Here is an 8,999-nt window from a genome sequence, read left to right on the forward strand (position 1 = left end):
ATAACGATGAATTAGCAGTCTGTTTACTAATTTCCCTCTCTCAGGATCAACATCTCTGATTCAGCTTACAGCTCCCATTAGTGCCTTTACTAAGTTTTCAGAATTGTATCCCATGAACACAAAGTAAAGAAAAGGAACTATCGCTATAAATAACACATGAATGGATGCAAATAAATTAATACAATCCATTTTAAAATGTGATCCTTTTACATACAGACTAACATTACATTCTAAATAGCTCCAATCCTCTTAACTCTTGAAGGTGTTTCAGTGCTATATACAATATACATAAGCATGGGTGTTCATGAAACATTACAGACATTATACAAAAAGTATTTTAGAGATGGCATAAAGGTATAGTTCGGCTAAGATTAGATACAACTTATATCCATTTTCAAAGCACCTTTTTGGTATACCACTTTGATGGGAGAGCTGCTCCTAAAGGCAGACCTATTGGAGAGGAGAAAGCAAGGACAATGAAAAGCAAGCGGCTAAATGTAATGACATCATTGATGACATCACACCAGTTCAATGACATTAGGTTCTATTGGTGGGTTCTTGTTAGGTTCTTTTAGATTCTATTGGTGGGTTCTTCTTAGGTTATATTATGTTCTATTGGTGGGTTCTTGTTACGTTACAGCCTTATTCTAAAATTGATTTAATTGTTTTTTTCCCCATCATCAATCTACACACAATACCCCATAATGAGAAAGCAAAAAAAGGTTTTTAGAAAGTTTTGCAAATTTATTACAGATAAAAAAACGGAAATATCACATTTACAAAAGTATTCAGACCCTTTACTCAGTACTTTGTTGAAGCACCTTTGGCAGCGATTACAGTCTCGAGTCTTCTTGGGTATGACGCTACAAGCTTGGCACACCTGTATTTGGGGAGTTTATCCCATTCTTCTCTGCAGATCATCTCAAGCTCTGTCAGGTTGGATGGTTGCTGCACAGCTATTTTCAGGTCTCTCCAGAGATGTTCGATTGGGTTCCAGTCAGGGCTCTGGCTGGGCCGCTCAAGGACATTCAGAGACTTGTCCCGAATCCACTCCTGCGTTGTCTTGGCTGTGTGCTTAGGGTCGTTATCCTGTTGGAAGGTGAACCTTCGCCCCAGTCTGAGGTCCTGAGCTCTCTGGAGCAGGTTTTCATCAAGGATCTCTCATATTTCCCTCAATCCTGACTAGTATCCCAGTCCCTGCCACTGAAAAACATCCCCACAGGATGATATTGCCACCCCTATGCTTCACCGTAGGGATGGTGCCAGGTTTCCTCCAGATGTGACGCTTGGCATTCAGACCAAAGAGTTCAATCTTGGTTTCATCAGACCAGAGAATCTTGCTTCTCGTGGTCTGAGAGTCTTTAGGTGCCTTTTGGCAAACTCCAAGCGGGCTTTCATGTGCCTTTTACTGAGGGGTGGCTTCTGTCTGGCCACTCTACCATAAAGGCCTGATTGGTGGAGTGCTGCAGAGATGGTTGTCCTTCTAGAAGGTTCTCCTATCTCCAGAGAGGAACTCTGGAGCTCTGTCAGAGTGGCCATCTGGTTCTTGGTCACCTCCCTGACCAAGGCCCTTCGCCCTGATTGCTCAGCTCTAGAGTCTTGTTGGATCCAAACTTCTTCCATTTAAGAATGATGGAGGCCACTGTGTTCTTGGGGACCTTCAATGCTGCAGACATTTTTTGGTACCCTTGTCCAGATCTGTGCCCCGACACAATCCTGTCTCAGAGCTCTGCATACAATTCCTTCGACCTCATCGCTTGGTTTTTGCTCTGACATGCACTGTCAACTGTGGGACCTTATATAGACAGGTGTGTGCCTTTCCAAATAATATCCAATCAATTGAATTTACCAATCAAGTTGTAGAAACATCTCAAGGATGGTCAATGGAAACAGGATTCACCTGAGCTCAATTTCAAGTCTCATAGCAATGGGTCTGAATACTTATGTAAATAAGGTATTTCTGTTTTTAATTTTTAATACATTTGCTAACATTTCTAAAAACCTGTTTTTGTTTTGTCATTATAGGGTATTGTGTGTAGATTGATGAGGAACATTTGTTATGTAATCAATTTTAGAATAAGGCTGTAACATAACAAAATGTGGAAAAAGTCAAGGGGTCTGAATACTTTCCGAATGCACTGTATTAGGTTCTATTTGTGGGTTTTTCTCAATTATAGTATGTTCTATTGGTGGGTTCTTAGGTTATTTTAGGTTCTATTGATGGGTGTTTCGAAATGCTATTAGGTTCTATTGGTGGGATCTTCTTAGGTTATTTTAGATTATATTGGTGGGTTCTTCTCAATGCTTTTAGGTTATATTGGTGGGTTCTAGTTTCTATTAGGTTCTATTGGTGGGTTTTTAGTTTCTATTAGTTTCTATTGGTGGGTTCTTCTTAGGTTATTTTTAATGCTATTAGGTTCTATCGGTGGGTTCTTCTTAAGGCAGGATGTCTTGCATTTTAGCAATTTAACTCTACATGGCAAGCCTGGTAGGTTGTGATATAGGGACAACAAAGTGGGAAGGGAGAAGGGGCTTACAAGATAATTAGATGGATTGTCTTTATTTTGTCCCCAGGTGCAATACTCCATCAAACCTCTCCCTCCTTCCGTTCTCTCCTTCTCCTCCTTCCTCCATCCATTCCAGCTCTCTAAAGTGTAAAGTCCTGCTAAAGCCCCTGCAGGAAAACAGGAACAAGCATCAGTTCAGGTGGTCCCTTCCTGTTTCAGTCTGTTTTCTTCTGTTTGGTGCCTAAAGCATACGACCCTGCTAAAGGCCTTGCAGTAGGGCTGTGTTAAACTCGGTGACCAGGAAGTCAATGTGGTCCCTCTCTTTGTTCTTGAAGGCCTCAGCGATGATGCGAGCAGCGTCCCGGTGCTCCCTACCCCTCAGGGAGACCCCATTCACCTCCAGAATCTCATGACCCACCTTCAGCTGCCCACAACCGTGTGCTGAGCCCCCCTTCTATGAGAGAGAGAGACAGAGAGACAGAGAGAGAGACAGAGAGACAGAGAGAGAGAGAGAAAGAAACATAAAATAAATAATCACTTTGTGCAGACAGGATGTGTAGACAGGATGTGTCCTTGCTAAAGAGAGAGAAGATACGAAGGGAAGAGAAAAGAGGAGAGCATTGTTGTGGATTCAAGGAAAGGTGAGAGACAAAGTACAAAGGTAGAGGTAGAGGTAGTGGTAGAGGTAGAGAGTGAAGGGAAGAATGACATAGCGCTTTGTGCCAGGTGGACTCCTGTCTGTCAGGCAAAATAAGGACAGACACATCAGAACAGACACATCAGGACAGAGACATCAGGACAGACACATCAGGACAGACACATCAGGATAGACACATCAGGACAGAGACATCAGGACAGACACATCAGGACAGACACATCAGGACAGACACATCAGGACAGACACATCAGGACAGACACATCAGGACAGAGACATCAGGACAGACACATCAGGACAGACACATCAGGACAGCGGAAGTATTCCAACCAACTAACAATGTTTACTCTTTAGAAAGAGATGGCACTCTAGCATTATACAACAGCTGCTGCATAGACTTGAAATTGGCTGTGCATGTTATGGCATTCCATTGCGTGACAACTTCTTCTCCTTAAAATTATCTTTATAATATTCTTATGGCACCAACTTACCAAATGTGTAAATGCTCCATATCATTCAGGAAGTCAAACAGTCAAATCCCCTTTCTATTCTCTGGCTGTCCTATCCTGACATAACCTCTTCAACAATGTCACTTACAATAACTCGTATGATGATTCAGGGCCGACCAAAAGTCTGCATCTCAAATGGCACCGTATTCCCTCTATAACTTTTGACCATGGCCCATAGGGACTATAAACGGACTATATAGGGAATAGGATACCATTTGGGACACAGAAATGGACTGTTATTTAATCAGACTGATGGTGGTGAAACATAATTGGTCTAATGAGGCAGTAGTATCTGTGCCATGTCAGTTTGATGATGGGCCTGTAAATGACTGGGACACCATCAGGACTCTATTGGACTACAGAGATGTATGGGGGGCTGCTCGTGAGGAATCATTCTTATGGAAATCACTGCACTGTCACGCAAAGCCCTCAATCAGACTCTCCTTCATCTCTCGTCAGTCTGAATTAGGCATAAGGATGTTCAGCACATAAAAGACTGCAGAAACTCATTATGTGTTCCAAATAGCACCATATTCACTGCACCATGTACTGTAGTGTATGTCTTTAACCAGAGCCCTCAGCTCAGAAGTTGTGGACTTTCTATGCTATAGTGTGCCATTTGGGAAGCAGTGTATAATATGAAAATGCATGCTGTACTTGTAGATAAATTGTTGTTAAATGAACACAAAATATTAATCATGTTGGAATGTAGGTCCACTTCAGTCGTCACACCTGTCCACACCTGTCCACAGCATCCTGGTGACCTAGATCACCCAAGACCCTGACACTAACCAGGTGGCCGAAAACTTTCTTCAACAAAGTTAAACATCCCCAGGAGAGATTCCTTGACCTGCTTTGAAATTATTATCAATGCAAATATAGGCTGTTATTACGCACATAAACAGATGCTCACATTTAAGATGAAAGAGAAAATGATAATATCTCTGTCATGTTTGATGCTTGCTGTAATCCATATTGCACTCATTAACACTACAATACGTATCAGTATGCGCAGACCATTAGGCACAACATGGGGGTTCTACATTCACATAGAAGGGCGTGGTTCTTACTATTTACAGACATCACAGTACAAAAGCCATGTGTAGTCTTCATACTACATTCATGTTCAAAGTTATCCTAAATGTTACAGTGTGATAAGCTGATGCAGAATCATCTAGATATTCCCTATACAAGTGCACTACTTTTAAATGGACCCCCATGAGCCCTGGTTAAAAGTAGTGCACTACATAGGGAATAGATGACCATTTGGGACTCGGCCTCTCTCTCACCTGTATGGTGACGATGCGTGGCAGTGGCTGCCGTGTGTTTGCCCCTCCCTCTATAGCGATGCCCAGAGTGTTGGCATTCTTTACCACACGTACCAGAGTAGGTATGGGAACTGGAGAGCCAGGATGCTGTAGGGCACACATCAAGACATAGAATGACGACATAGAATGACGACATAGAATGACGACATAGAATAAAGCCATAGAATAAAGACATAGAATGACAACATAGAATAAGGGCATAGAATGACAACATAGAATAAGGACATAGAATAAGGACATAGAATAAAGACATAGAATAAGGGCATAGAAGAAGGGCATAGAATGACAACATAGAATAAGGACATAGAATAAAGACCTAGAATAAGACCTAGAATAAAGACATAGAATGACGACATAGAATAAAGACATAGAATAAAGACATAGAATGAGGACATAGAATACAGACAGAATAAGGACATAGAATAAAGACAGAATAAGGACATAGAATAAAGACATAGAATAAGGACATAGAATAAAGACATAGAATGACGACATTGTCACGATCGTTCATGAACGGGTCAGACCAAGGCGCAGCGTGATATACATACATGTTTATTTGACTTATAAACACAACGACAAAACAAGAAACGAAACGTGAAGTCCAAGGTACACAAACAACATACCTAACACGGAACAAAATCCCACAACCCACTAGTGCCAATAGGCTGCCTAAGTATGGTCCCCAATCAGAGACAACGAGCGACAGCTGCCTCTGATTGGGAACCACACCGGCCAACATAGATCTAGATGTACTAGATCTAAACCTAGAAAATACAACATAGAACATCACAACATAGAAAGTCACACCCTGACTCAACAAATAAGAGTCCCCAGAGTCAGGGCGTGACAGACATAGAATAAGAACATAGAATAAGGACATAGAATAAAGACATAGAATAAAGACATAGAATAAAGACATAGAATAAAGACATAGAATGAGGACATAGAATAAAGACATAGAATAAAGACATAGAATAAAGACATAGAATAAGGACATAGAATAAAGACATAGAATGAGGACTAAAATACAAGATAAACACTAAGGCTAATGGACGGCATTGAGTGTTCTTTAATAAAATATGCTTTTTGTATTTCTTTCAGTGTTATTACCAAGTGGGGCAAACCATGAATTTGTGAAAAGGCAAAACAGAGTGTCCTGAAACTCAGAGATTTATGAATGTCATGGTGTGCGTCCCAAATTGCACCCTATTCCCTATATAGTGCACTACTTTTGACCAGAGCCATATGAGCCCTGGTCAAAAGTAGTGCACTACATTATAAAGGGAATAGGATTCCATTTGAGACTCAACCATGTTGTTTCTGTTGTGATATGGGCCCTTGGTGGCCCTCACCTGTTTGGATGTCAGTACTGCAGACCCCTGGGCCCCCTGGGGCCCCTGTGTGGCCTGGCTGGCCTGGTTCTTAGTGGGCTGAGGACTGCTGTCTTTACTGAGCCCTCCTGCCTCAGCGATGTCCACCCCACTGTCCTCACTCAGAGTCTGACCACTGTCTGACAGCTGGGACAATGTGGTGCCTGGATACACAGAGGAAAGTAGATTAGATTATATACACATGCATGTAAAGCCATACACACAGGCAAGCACACAGACACACGCAGGCACAGATACACACACACACACACATTGATCTTTACCTCTCTGCAGGGGCTCGGGCCTGACCTCAGCAGTCAGTCTGTGTGCGTCTGCCATGACACACAAACCTCTCTGGCTGAGGGAGGGAGAGCAGGGGGAGCAGAGCCTGTCTGGACTACATGGGGGAGGACCCAGCACAGAGAGAGAGGGACAGGGTGAAGGACAGGGGGAGGGACAGGGGGACAGACATGGGGAGAGACCAGGGGAGGGACAGGGAGAGAGACATGGGGAGCTAGTCTTAGAGGAGGAAGCAGGCTTCTCATGGGAGCAGGATCTGAAGATGGGATGCTTGATGAATGTCTCCTTGTTCTGAGAACCAGAGGGCTTGGGGTGAAGGGAGCCAGGGCAGGTATGGTGGCCGGAGCTGGGAAAGCCGTGGTGGGTTTGGTGGGTGTGGAGGTCGGGGGAGGTAGTTGTGGAGATGTTGAGGGAGTTTTGGCAAGTGTGGTGAAGAGAGTTCATGGATGTGTGATTGCCAGAGGTTGGATAGACACTATGGCCAGTGCCAGGGTTGGGGGTGTTATGATGGCCAAGGTTGGAGCTGTTATGATGGCCAGGGTTGGGACAGGTGTGATGGAGGCCAGAGCTAGGGGAGGTGGACATTTGGTGGTTGGAGAAGATTTGGAAGGCTTTAAGGTGTTTGTGGTGACATTCCTTGTGCAGCCTGGTGGGTGCAGTAAAGAGCAGGCCAGATTGGGAGTGTCTGGATAAGGGGCGCTTGGACTGCTCCCTCTCCCTGTCCCTAGGGTGTCTGGGCTGGGTCTGTCCGAGTCCGGGGGGAGGAGGAGGCTTGAAGGACGGAGGAGACGCAGCTGTAGACTGCACTTCATTCTAGAAACAAAAAGGGACATTGTTTGTACATAATTTTTTTACAAACAAACTCTGTACAAACTCAGTCTGTCTGAGGAAGGTCACCAAATGTAGTTTTTTTTTATGGAGAGAGTGTCACGCCTCACCTTTAAAATGCATTGTTCAAAAACATTAGCATTTAAGTATAATTTGCCTCTCCTGCACATCATAAAACCTGACTATGATTTTGATCAGACTGAAACTATCTCAAACTCATGTACAGACTCACCAATGTAACGTCAGGTAGGACATTAGTGCTTGCCCCTGGATCTTGCTGTACACTGTCACCATGTGAGCACTCCTGCTGAAAGAGAGACAGAGACACAGGGTTTGCTGTGTTACATTAATATGACTTCACCTGGTATTTCACCTGAATTGTTAGATACTACTGAATTGTTAGATACTACTGAATTGTTAGATACTACTGAATTGTTAGATACTACTGAATTGTTAGATACTACTGAATTGTTAGATACTACTGAATTGTTAGATACTACTGCACTGTTGGAGCTAGGAACACAAGCATTTCGTTACACCCGCAATAACATCTGCTAAGTATGTGAATGTGACCAATACAATTTGATTTGATTTAGATTTTATCGTTCAAAATAAACAGGCCCAGCCATAGACTCACTGACCTGCCTCCCAGTACAATGTTGTGAGACAATAATGTGCTGAAACATTAACCATTAACCGTGACTAAAGACCTCAATTAACCATTAACACAGGAAGTTCATTTAGCGCATACAATATAAATTAACTGCAATTACTTGCTAACTAAGGGTGTGATTTTACAGCTATAGTAATGATGATGTCAACACAACCAATTATACAAGCACAGAGTGGACAAGCTCAGCAGAACCAGCCAGCCATGGCAACCAGCCAGCCATGGCAACCAGCCAGCCATAGAAAACAGACAGCAACACTGTCACCTTGGACCATGGGGAAACTGTCATACACATGCACACACCCACGTTCATGCACGCACACGCACACACGCACGCACAATAACATGAACAACTGCTGAGCACAAAAGACATCCTTGGGTTCAGCTCTCAGTCATCTTAAAGATAATCTCTCCTCACAATGGTTTCAAATCCCGCTGGTTCACCGCTGAATAATCTTTGCTTTGTTGGAGAAAATGGCACCCTATAGGGCACTACTTTGACCAGAGCCATATGGGTCTGGTTAAAAGTAGTTCACTAAATAGGGAAAAGGGTGCCATTGTGGATACAAACCCTGTTTCATCAGTTCATATTAAAGTGTGGCCGGGTCTCAGACTCAGTTGGATGGTTACAGTGTGTTATAGTGTTTTGTTAGAGTGACTGTGCCTTGGCAGAATGAGGTCCCATTCAGCTGGTCCAGGCCACATCAGTGCTACAGAACACTGCTGCTCAGACATCTCATCTGAAGTCACTGCTCCGTTTCATTTGACACTGGCAACAGTCAGAATGCACTTCCAATTGATGAAAGATGAGAGAAAATATTGAAAAGATGCC

Source organism: Coregonus lavaretus (assembly GCF_964263955.1).
Source record: "Coregonus lavaretus genome assembly, chromosome: 17".
NCBI lineage: Eukaryota > Metazoa > Chordata > Actinopteri > Salmoniformes > Salmonidae > Coregonus > Coregonus lavaretus.